Source organism: Emys orbicularis, chromosome 9, assembly GCF_028017835.1.
Source record: "Emys orbicularis isolate rEmyOrb1 chromosome 9, rEmyOrb1.hap1, whole genome shotgun sequence".
NCBI lineage: Eukaryota > Metazoa > Chordata > Testudines > Emydidae > Emys > Emys orbicularis.
In genome coordinates, this window is record NC_088691.1 from 95,130,775 (window position 1) to 95,143,379 (window position 12,605).

General features: G+C 42.6%; 1 protein-coding gene across 5 annotated transcripts in view; it reads right to left on the minus strand.

Moving 5' to 3' along the window:
* TBL1XR1 (TBL1X/Y related 1) overlaps window positions 1-12,605 on the minus strand; it is a 164,782-nt gene that overhangs the window by 89,881 nt on the left and 62,296 nt on the right. For all 5 annotated transcript variants that reach the window (XM_065410347.1, XM_065410343.1, XM_065410346.1 and 2 more), the window contains one exon: window positions 9,673-9,737. The gene's annotated coding sequence lies outside the window, so the exon portion shown is untranslated. The remainder of the gene's footprint in view (window positions 1-9,672; window positions 9,738-12,605) is intronic.

Here is a 12,605-nt window from a genome sequence, read left to right on the forward strand (position 1 = left end):
ATGCCAACTGAAGCAGCATATTAGTCAAAGGTAGAAGGTTGATTCTCTTACTCCTCTACTCCCAATCATATACATGTAACGTATGTGTTATGGATTTCTAGGCCAGCGCTTTACTGCGCCTTAGATAAACATTTTACTTAATTTTTTAAAATGTAGAGTCTAGGGTCCTAGTTTAAGTCAAGAAATTTCTCTGACAGAATTTTTATCGATTACTAGTTAAATTTCATATTCTGTGCCAGATTATTTTATTGTATTTTGCCACTTTTCCAGTGGCTTCTTGGGCTACCACATTCTGGTTCATAAAAGAAATAGATTGATACTTCTAAAATATTATTTTGTCACTGAGTTTACTTTGTTCCAAACTTTTGGAAACAAATACTTTTCTAGTTATATTCCATAAACTGTGAAAGCAAACTGGCTTAATAATGAATTTCAGGATCAATTTTAAGCCTCAATCCTGTCAACACTTTAAAGCACGATTAACTTTAAGCACGAATGGTGCTTGTTTACTTCAACGGAATTATTCATGTGTTTAAAGTTAACCAAATGTGCAAGTATTTGAAGGATGAGGGCCTTTGTCTTTCAATGTTATTTCTTATAGTGCTCCTACTCGCATCTCTGCTGTTAGTCATCTGCAACACATGCTTAGCGCCCACAGTGACCTGAAGGATCCTTAAGAGAAAGCTAAGGAAAAAAAAAAAAAGTTATCTACAGTAACTGTTGTGCTTTGAGATGTGCTGTGCACATATACAGTCCACCGCAGGAGTATGTGAACCAATGCACTCGAGCCAGAGACTTCTGCCAACAGTACCACGTGTCCCTGCTCTCCTCGTGCATTGAACCGAGGCCATTAACGGAGCATGTCTGCTGCCTCCCTCTCCATTCCTTCTCGCCACTTGTGAAATTATTGACCAAAGTATCAGGGAAGTTGGGAAGGTCATGGAACATATATGTGCACGACACATCTCAAAGAATGTAGGTAAGTAACCATTTTTTTCTCCTTTGAGTGATTGTGCACATATACATTCCACTGCAGGGAATTCTGTAGCAGTTCCCTTACAGGTGGTGGGACTGCGGGATATCTGGACAGAGACTGCAATACTGACTTGCCAAAGTTAACATCGTCCCGAAAGTTACATACAGACAACCATGCTGGTCTCTGCAAATATCTGTTATGGGAACGTTGCTCAGAAAAGCTGAGGAAATGCACCGAGCCCTGGGGAAGTGAGAAGTTATTTTCAGTGGAAGAGAGACTTTTGCAAGATCTTAACAGAATTTGATACAGTCAGAGATACAGCGTGAGATATGTTGAGCTATCAATGGTTTGCCTTTGACTCTCTTGGCATAGACTACAAAGGGCGTGGGAGAGGCGCTGAACAACTTAGTGCAGTCAACATAGAATACCAACGTTGTACGGACATACGAAGTGTGAAGTCTTTCGGCCTGACTCAGACCCCGACTCTCGCTTACTGAACCTGGCTCTTGCGGTTCCTCCAACTCCTGCTCAATAACTACCGACCCTGAAGTGCAGACTGCAGCCCAGCTGTGACAGCTAGGCCAGACCACCGAAGCCTCAATTCCTACACCACCATGAACGCAGAAAATCCAGATTCACAATGCAGAATCATCCACCAAAATTCTGAATTTACTGATGTTGGTGAGAGAGAGTTATAAAATGCATCAATCACTTTGACCATACAGTCCCCTAGAAATTTTCATTGTTCTAGAGTTCAGAGTGACAAACTGAAAAACCTAGAGTCCCACAAAAAAATACACTCTCTGTTTTAAAACCACACACAACATAAAAGAGTAAATCAGTCCTTTAAAATGGAGGTTTCAACAGTACTAAAATCCCATCTCATGTCTGCTGAGCCAACAACTAACACAAGTGGACTAATTTATTGGCACTGCCGATACAAGCACGTGTGAGTCTCACCCAATTCTATTTTCTGTGCCCAAAGGCGCTGATGGAATCTTTATCTTTCCAAGGCTCATATAAAAGCATTCTCCGCAGAATCAGTCCCCTGACAGCATACAACACAGACACTAAGGACACCAAAAACCAGCATCTTGGACACCTGGTGGATTGCCCAACTAGGAGCTGAGGATTTCAGTACGCAGTGTTCCCCTAACTTTTGAAAGATAAAGTCCCCAGCATTTAGGAAAATAAAACCAATACATCCTCCTTCAACCCTCCATGCATGGTCAAAGGCCTGCCCATGTGTGAAGCTTCATATTATGTTCCTTCTCCTTCAGATCTTGCAGCATGTGAAGAGGCCAAGGGAGGGTCCTGTGGAATTTGTACATTACATAGGGATTGAGGGAAGGTTCTGTAATGGATCCTTGCATAAGATGCCCCTTCCAAGACCTTTTTTCCACTTCTCCTATTGCATATTGTTTTGAGAGTGATCCTTGAAACAGGCTCAGGGCATGGAGGAGGTAGTGTCAAACTCAATCGTATAGCCATGTCAAATGACATCCAGGACCCACTCATCCATTGTTATCGTGCTCCATGCAGGTAGAAAGTTTGTGACGGCCCCCAAAGGGGGTGGTTGGCAACTGCGTTGGGATATAAAGTGGTTGACGGCTCTCTAGATGCACTCAGAAATATTGCTTACGCAAAGATTGGGTATGCTGCGCAGAGGGCTGCACCGGTGGACGAGACCTGTGGACCTTCAGGCACTTCTGTGGAGGTTCGTAGGCTTGGTGGTGGTAGCACTGGGGAGTTCTATAGCATTATGTAGGCAACGGGCGATAAAATTTTCATTTCAGCACTGGCATATATTATATATATATATATATATATATATGCGCCATGGGGTCGCAGGGTGGCTCTACAGTCTTTCAGTGACTAAGTGATTAATACTTAGTCCGGCCTTGAGTGCAGGGGACTGGACTAGATGACCTCTCAAGGTCCATTCCAGTTCTATGATCTTCTCGTTGAAGAGCTGTGATTCATCAAAAGGGAGGTCCTCAACTGTGCTCTGTACTTCTCTAGAGAAGCCTGAGGAATATAACCAGGATTCCCTCCTCATGACTATTCCAGTCACCACTGTACGTGAGGACATGTCTGCAGAATAAACCGTGGCCTGAAGTATGTCCTAGAGACCACCTTGCCCTCCTACAAAATAGTTTAGAAGCAGGCACGATCCTGCTGAGGTAGTTTATCTGCAAAATCCACCATCTGCCCATAGTTTAAAAAAAAAAATCATACTTGGCCATCGGTGCTATGTAGTTTAAGATACAGAACTGGAGGCTGACTGAGGAAAAGACCTTTCTACCCATAAGGTCTAACCTCCTTGTCAGAGGGGGTGGAGCGTGGATGCTGTTGCCTGCCCCACTCCGTAGCAGCCTGGCTCACCAGGCAGAGGATGGGAGAACAGAAACTCAGACTCTTTGGGCGGGGGGGGGGGGGGTGAGGGAAGACGACATAGTACCTCTTTACCATCACCTTTGGGTGGCGGCACACATGGCCGGGCCATGCCACATGGTGTGTGCTGGTTGGAGAATGCCGTTTTTGATTGGTAGGGCCACTCTGGCTGGTATTGATGCATGCAAGATATCTAGTAGTTGGTGCTGACTGTCTTGCACTTCCTCCAATGGAATCTGAAGAGCCTTAGCAAGTCTCCTGAGCAGCTCCTGAAATTGACGATAGTCGTCCAGTAGAGAAGAGGGGGTCGATGACACAGCCACATCGAGGGATGACAAGGGAAATCTCTCTGGATCCGTCAGTACCGATGGAGTCGAGCTGACTGGCGCATCATCCGATCCCAGTTCCAAACATCTACTCAATGAAGGATGGGGTGGTGAGACAGGGGATTCCTTCCAGGTTGAGCAAGACGGTTCTGAAGATGAATATATGGGCCACAAGCTCCAATATAGCCAACCTGGTTGATCCTGCTGTTGCTGCAGCTCTGCCCATGGAGCCGGGTACCAGTGGCTCCTGGGCTGAGGCAAGAGAGGGTACTGTCACGGTGGTGTCTGAACCCTCTGTTAGTCATGCCTTCAGAATGGAAGCGGCGGACCATTTGTAGTATCCGAATCCTCAGACTCGGAGGAACCGAAGTCCTGTACGAATGGGGGCACTGATGGGGCCGATGGAATGGGGTGTGCTGTAGGAACACAACCAGAGGGCAGCAAATCCAACATAGAAGAAGGGGCCCTCTTAGCAGGTGAATGGACTGGAACAAGTGGAGACATCAACCATTCCAGGGCAAACGATTCATGAGGCCCCTGAGCACATCCGATTCTCCCCGGCATTAACGGCACCCGGTCCACAGAAGGAACCAGGGCCGGTAAGGGGGCTGCCTTGGGACTGACGAGTCTCACTGTGCCAGCGGAGCCGATGCAGAAGGGGTGCACGGTTCAGGAACTGGGACCAGCAGATCTGGCAAACTATGTGATTTCTTTTCACTATTGTGGCCTTGGAATGCGCCCCTCCTCCATGGCTAGAACTCATGGACGATGCAGAGTCTTTCTTGGATCTGGAAGAAGACTTACTGCCATGCTTACACGCATGCTTCTGTGGTTCATGGCTAGGCCCCAGTGTGGGGTCCATAGCACTGGTACCTGCAGAACCCAACTGGGACTCTGTGGAGGGGGGTGCACTCCTGGACTGCTCAGGCTGATGTACCGGGGGGGCAGGGGGAAGAGAGAAGGGGGCTGGTCTTCATCCAGGATCCAACAGTAGCCCCATGGCAACCTCCATGAGGTGCTTCTTAAGGTGTAGGCCCTGGCCTTCCTGGGTAGGGGCAGGGAAGGAGGGGCAGATACTGCACCTGGATACGACATGGGCTTCCCCAAAGCAGTACAGACAGCTACATACAAGAATAGAAACAGTTTTTCTGGAAAATTTGGAAAGTGCATCACCAAGGATGAGAGAAAGGTGGAAGCTCCAACTCGGATGATGTGGTGGTGAGAAGAAATTGAAGATGCAGTCACTCCATCCCACCCTTTACCGCCTCAAGTGAAACCACAAGGCAATGCAAGGACCGATGGAAGCTACTACTTTTAAAAGCTCCGGCTCCAGGAACACAGTGCATGCACATAACCCTCAGTGGAATACATAGGGACCATCACTTGAAGAAATAAATAAACAGATTGTCCCACTGAAGCATAACCTGTGGCAACTGAAGCAGAATAAATTTCTTGATTTGTTTTACATAGGATATTTCTATTAATAAAACCCAGCATAGCATTTGCCCTTTATGCAACACATCACATTGTTGACTCATTCAGTTGATCATCTACAATAAACTCCAGCTTATTTATGGCCTGCTGCATTCGCCCATTTTATATTTTTCAGTTTGATTATTCCTTCCTTTGTGAATCACCGACTCTCATTTTATTGACTTTTAGACTATTTCTCCATTTTATCAGGGTCATGCTGTATTTCAGTTATAGTCTCCCAAGTACTTATGTTGCCTTCATACTGGCTTCAGATTTGATTAGTATACTCTCCACTCCACCCAATGGAAATATTAATAAGTAATCATTCTTATGTTTATTGGTGGTACTAACAACAAACTCCTATGGAATCTCATTCAAGACCTCCCAAATTCAAAGAGAACTATTACTAATTACCTTTGGTATTTGATTTTTATAAAGCTAATTGCAAACACCTTACACAATTATAATTCTTTATAGTTCTCCAATTTCCCTATGAGAATGTAATCTGGAACTATACCAAATGTTTAATTTAAAGTCAAGATGCACTTTGAACACTGCATATCCTTTCTCAAGTAAGATGGTTACCCTATTAAATAGCAAAAAAGAGAAGTTAGTTTATTATGATCTTATATTGACAAACCCATATGATCTAGTGATTAGAGAGGGGACTAGGAGTCCTGAATTTTGTTCTTGACACATTCACGAACTATGTGAGACCTTGAGTAAATATGTACCTGCTTCCCTTCCTCAAAGGGGGGGCTGTGAAGTTTCAGGCTCCTAGGGTAAGTAGTAATACAGACTCAACGCCCTTCACTTAGTGGGAATTATTTGTTAAATTGAGCCACCTCCTTCATTGTTTTCTCTGGAGGTTCTCAGCAACATTACAGTTGAATAGGGAGTATATATCTGAAGACTACAGCAATTTTTGCTTCGCTACAGTAAAATACTGTAAAATGATGTAATGTCCATTAATTCAATTTCAAGAGTTTTCCTTAAAAAGGAAAATGCATTTTAGCTTACTTATGTACATGCTGTTAACATAGTTACTTACTTTTGCACAGAGTGTACATCGAATCAGGTTTAAATTAGAAAGGCACAAATTAGAGAAATTATGAGATTTTTGTGTTTTACACTCTTGTTTCTGACTGAGAATCTTGAAAGACCACTGACACTACAAAAAAAAAAAAACACAATGGAAAAAAAAAACCCCACAAGTGTTGCTGGATCCGTAAATAGAAGGATCAGACATACTTGGGACTCAATCCTACAAAGGTACTGAGCATAAGGATCCCGATCAAGCCACATACTTAAGCTTGTGCATTACTATAAATATCTGAGTAGTGCCATTAACTTCAATGTGACTAGTCACATGCTGAACATTAGAGATGTACTTTAGCTTAAGTGCTTTGCTGGACTGAGTGTTTGGCACTTAGTACCTTGCAGAATTGAACCCTGTATCCATAACCCAAGACAGAGGTGTTTGGGGGAAAAACAAAAATTGTTTTCAGGTCACCTACTGTCACCATTTTATCTACAGAGTCCACAAGAGAAAAACAACTCATATAGTAATACTTACCTTTGGTAAGATGGAAAACTTGTCTTACCTGTCTCTTAACTGTATTAGTATATTTCAGTATAATTCTAATTAAAAGATAAGTAACTGTTCTGAAAAAGTTGGGATAGTAAAATATGTCCCATCTCTGTAGTGAGAGCAGCTCTTATGAAAGTACTGAAGACCATTTCTTGATGCTCCACGTAGCAGTTAAGTATCTTTTATTATTACTGAACCAAATAGCATGCCCTTGAGACTGTACAATTCTGCGTTCGATATACTTTGTGGGGAGGGAAAATTAGGACAGAATGCAACAAGATTTCAAATACAGATCTTCTCAGTATTTTAAAATTTAATGAGGTATTAAGACTAGCTTAATATGGAATGAGTCATGTATTTAAGAGATGCAATAACAGAACTGTATTTCAAATCTTGGCTAAAAAGATGTTCTTAAATAAAAAAAAGTAGTATTGTTTTCTGGTGGAAAGCAGTTGAGATTAGCAATAAAATTTTGGAGCGAATAGAAAGGTCTGAGGGTACAGCTAGCCTCACGCTTCTGGACAGTGAGTGCCATTCTACCCTGAAAAGTGACTGGGCCAGCATATTGCCTATGAAACATCCATACCCCATTTTAAGGGTTTAGCTGAGACTTAAGTGGTGCATAGAGTTTGCGTAGGTCAGGAGTAGGCAATAATTTTTGTAGGGGGAACACTCCACGAATTTTGATAAGTCACCATGGGCTGCACATTTCTACTATATTAATGGAGGGGATGCAAGGTCTGGGAGGGAGTTTGGGCGCAAGAGGGAGTTCGGGTGCAGGAGGGGGTTCTGACCTGGGGCAGGAGGTTAGGGTGTGCGGGGGGGGTGCGAGGTGCGGGCTCTGGCCAGGAGGTGCTTACCACAGGTAGCTCCCAGCCATTGGCGCAGCAGAGCTCAGGCAGGCTCCCTGCATGCTGTGGCCCCATGCCGCTCTCAGAAGCGACTGCGGACGGCTGCTGCTGGCACGTCTCTGCGCGCCCCCCTTGGGGGGGGGGAGGAGGGGCAGCGGGCCTCCGTGCACTGCCCACGCTCGCAAGCACCGCCCCCTTCAGTTCCCATTGGCCGGTTTCCGGCCAATAGGAGCTGTGAGGATGGTGCTGGGGGCGGGGGCAGCGCGCAGAGCCACCTCCCCCCCAGCCAGGGGCACGTAGAGACACGCCAACAGCAGCCGGCCACTTCCAGGAGCGGCGTGTTGCCGCGGCCTGCCAGAGCAACCTGCTGCGCCGCGAAACTTTTAGTGGCCCGGAGATCGCAAGGTGGCAGTCAAAGAGCCTGGCGGGCCAGACAGAAATGTTAGACGGGCCGGATCCGGCCCGCGGGCCATATTTTGCCCACCCCAGGTGTAAGTCCTCTGCACAGAGGTGTTTCTCTGAGTTATATTTGCTCTCTTTAATGACAAGGTAATATTGCATTATGTTTCACTCCTGGTTGTCTTGTCCAGCCAATACAGCTTTTCCGTCTTATGCATTATCAACAGAGTTTTTTACTAAATTCAATATCAGGACAAATCAGTTACATCCATACAAACCCACTGCCTTTTTTGGTGTTACTCAGAGCACAAGATGAAGGCAGTGAGGTTGTGAAACTTTAACTAAGGCCGTAATTGATTTGCATATCTTTTAATACTCATGATTATACAAAGTGAAGAACCCAGTTCAACTCTCAGAACCCAGGGGGAATTTTCAGGGTTCTCAGTTAAAAAAATCTTTTTTATTTGTGAACCAAGCATATTTGTCACTTTTCAGGTTAGAGCTGCAGGTTATGATTTTAAAACTGCTGCATTGTGACAAAAGAGGACATCAAAATTACAAGGAAAGCAATCACACATGGAGCTGATCAGAGGTAGAGGCAATAATTTGAAACCCTTTCCCTGGTCCTCACTTCTGTGACTTTCTCCCCCAGTCCTCACTTCTGCTCTTGATCTGCTCAACCACTACAAAAGCAACAGTAACTTAAAAACAGTCTGCAAAGTTAAACTTGCAATAATCTACAATGCTTATTAACATTACACGGAGGGAGTGAGAAAAGATGACATCAGCCTTGCCTATTTCTGTGAGCAAAGAGTAACTTCACTAGTTTTATGCTGGCAAATGTGTTGAAACAATAGCTTTTTAACAAGAGAAGCTGTTAGTATTGAAATGAACTTTCAAAAGTATGCTACTGGGGGTAGTAGAATATCTAGCCAAAACAACCACTTGCCCATGCCCTTGGTCAGAAGAAGAAACAGAAAGTTACCAACAGGGTGAAGGTACTAATAAAAGGTTATCAAATTACACTATTTGTTGAAAACAAAATATGTTGCTATATTTGCCCACAGGATTAAATCTGGAAATACTTGTAAATTCCTTTGTAAACTGGTATAAAGCTTTGGTTTTTGCGGCAGAAAATTCTACTTGCATGCTAAAAGTAAGACCTGGTCTACACTACAGGGCTAGGACGGACAGAAGATGCCTAGCATCAACCTAGCTGCAGAAGCGTCTTCACTTAAATTTGGCTCCCGCCAATGTAAGAACCTCTCTACACCGATTTAGTAACACCACCTCCCCGAGCGGCGTAGCATCACAGTTGATGTAATTAGGTCGACATTGTCAGTGTACACACTGCGTTGCTTACGTCAACTGTTACTGGCTTTCAGGAGCTGTCCCACAATTCCCCACACTGACAATACAATCTATACAAGTGTTCCTGCTGAGCACGCGCACCTCCGGCACAAGGAGCCAAATACTGCACCCAAACAAGTGATTAATAACTGCAGTGGCTGTATGCTGACGCAAGTTAGGTTGTTATAATTTTGTAGTGGAGACATGGCCTAAGACTTTCAAAAACATTATTTACAGTATAAGATTGACTTACAATGGTACTGGAAGAAAGAATCATACCACTTTTTTGTAGGCGGTTAAAATTGTATTTACCATTGGCAGTGCATTGATGTAGGGAAGTTCTCCTGTCTGCTGCCTCCAGTCACAGGAAGATGATGCTGAAAAAGAAACAGAGACACAAATAAAAGGATAAGATTTAACATTTAAAAATAGATGTGCTAACAGAATAAAACACAGTTTAAAAAACAATATCAGTTGTGGTACCAGATGGCTCAGGGGATCAGTAAGAGACACTAACGTTTTCACCTCAGAATTTATATACAGACTAAATCAGCAGTGATTAGGAGTGGGAATAAGAAGAATTAGTTTCCCTATCAGTCCTGTTGCAGGTGTCCACATCATAAAAATTACCCTTGCAGTGGGGGTACAGAACTTATGACTAAATAACTATGGGAAATGAACTGTCTTATGCCATTAGGCCACTGGACACTTGCATCCACATTCAGTGGAAATCCACACAGACAAGGGTTCATCCCCGAGAAGCCTATAGCTGGACCGTGCCTTTTGATATATTTCTCCAGAGACGGGTTCTCAGATGTTGGCATTGTTATTGCCCATGCCAAATCTGTTCTAGGAATAAAAGACTTCAGAGGAAACTGATATTTATGTAGCACCTTTTGTAAGCACTAAAACAAAAAAATCCTTCCATTGATTTGATTGTAGAACATTCATCTTGAATGTTTAATTGGGATTGGAAGTGGTAAATTATACATTTTCCGAAGGCATACATTACATTAGTCAATATAAGTATGCACATTTAGAAGAACATGCAAAGCAGTTAAATTTACCAAGTTGTACAATAACTTAGAAAATTGAGGAAGTCAGCTTATTTTAGCTGCATGGATACATTTGAAAAAATACATTATAAAAATCCTGCAGGTAGGACATTCAAGAGCAGACTGGTATTGAGGCAGATTTAAAAAAAAAAAAAAAAAAAAAAGACAACAAAATTGACTCCATTTCCTATTCTCTAAATGAATGTTTTAAAGCCACAAAACGCAGTAATAATTACTGAGTAATAATTAGCTCGTCCAGAGGTAGAAGAATACTGCAAAACAGTATTCTCAAGCATGTGTTTGATATCCAGATAGCTGCTCACTCCAGCCATGTTCATGCCCCTTTTTATTCACTACTTACAAATGAATTTTTGTTCACATAAATGGTTGGAGAGGGACTGCTTTCCATTTGAATACCGGTGTTTGCAAGATTATTTGCTATTGGCTATTTAAAAAAAAAAAAAACAGTCACCTGATCAGAGAGCAGAAACAAGACCATGTGACTTAGGGTGACCAACCATGTAATGGACAACAAAAAGTTTGCAAATAACCCACAAAACAAAATTTGTTCACATGAATTGTTTGATCAATTATTAGCAACAAAACTGAATTTGTAAAAGTTCATTCACCCACAGAAAAATTGTTCATTAATCCTTGAAAAAAATTGACCAAATTAGTCAAATAAGTGGTCTGTTATGAAAATGTCAGACAACTCTATTCAAAAACAAGCATCCTGTGCAGCAGAAATTAATGAGTTTACACTATTCCCAGAACATTCTACAAGCTATCCATAAGCACGCATCAAAGAGAAATGTAACCTTCATAATACAAGCGTATGGAGGCGCCGCAGAGGATGAGAATGAATGCAAAATATGTTGGGAATTCAGATATTTGCAAATGTGCTTCTTCTTCCTTGCTTAGTTGCATTAGTAATGCAGAAATTATCGGAATCAAAGGAGGAAAAAATCCACTTATTAAGTGGCATGATTTTTTATGTGGAAAAAGTGAATATATCTTTTTACACAGCTAGAGCCTCATATTAGGACAGAAGAGAAATCTTCATCACATCACTCAGCATAAACAGTATATAGATACATTACTTGCCTATAATTGGAGTTCTCTAAAAGAGATTTCTTGAGACACATGCTGTTAGATCACTACGCTTACTTTGAGAGCAGACTAAACCACTTCAAGGTTTTGTGTCACAATGGAATACATTGGTGGACAGTGAAAGATGATAAAATCCAGCTCTGTAGCCTAGTTATTGGTGTGACACATTTTGTGTTGTTTTATTTATGAAGATAGTAAGAGGTGTGAGGAAACAGATAAAAACAGTCGGATACAACAAGAGAGGCTTTCTTCAGCCTAAGTTAGTTGTCAGGATTGCCTCTCTCCAATTCCTTCCTTTCCCAGTATTAATTTCAGAGTGCAGTTCTTAAGGTCAAAGCTATAGAGAGAAAGCTCTCACTTTGCTCTGTGGGAGGGGCTTTATGCCATAACTGTCGTCGTCGTCCATTTTAAATCTAAACACAGTCCTGACAAATTGAGCAGCTGGAAGCAAATGAGTTACAAAAGAACACAGAATAGGAAAAGAAAACAAAAAAGGCGACTAAGTAGGGCAAATAAAAAGTGAGCTCTCAGAAGTATTTCAGGACTCCGTCACACCCTTTCCGCTAGTTTGTCAAACCCATAATTCAAACAGGAAAGATAATCTGCCACTAATTTTGCTTACCAAGACAATGAAGAATGGTAAAGGTGCAGAGCTGTAGAGCAAAGAACCTCCACCTAAACCTGGGATTATACTCCTTCACAGAAAGTAGCCACTCAGTGACAGGTCTCCACGTTGAACACTCACTCACACAAGGAAGTAATCTCTCAGGCTATCCCATATCCACTTACTTGCCATGTATTCACTTTTGATGGTAGCAAACCCAGCATTGGAAGCAAGGAGGACTGGCAGTTTTTCCTCCATTCTTTTCCTGCATTAGCAGTACTTCAAATAATACAGCTGATAACCAACAACTTCACAGGCAGATCAGGGTAACATCCAGACCTTTCAGGACTAGATCACTGCATGGGCAGTTTTTCATCCCTGGGAGAGCTACCTCCCAATCCTTAAATTGCAATGTCAAATGTATGAAACTCACTTATCTGAAACCTCCTTTTTTCAGTATCTCAACAGGGTCATAT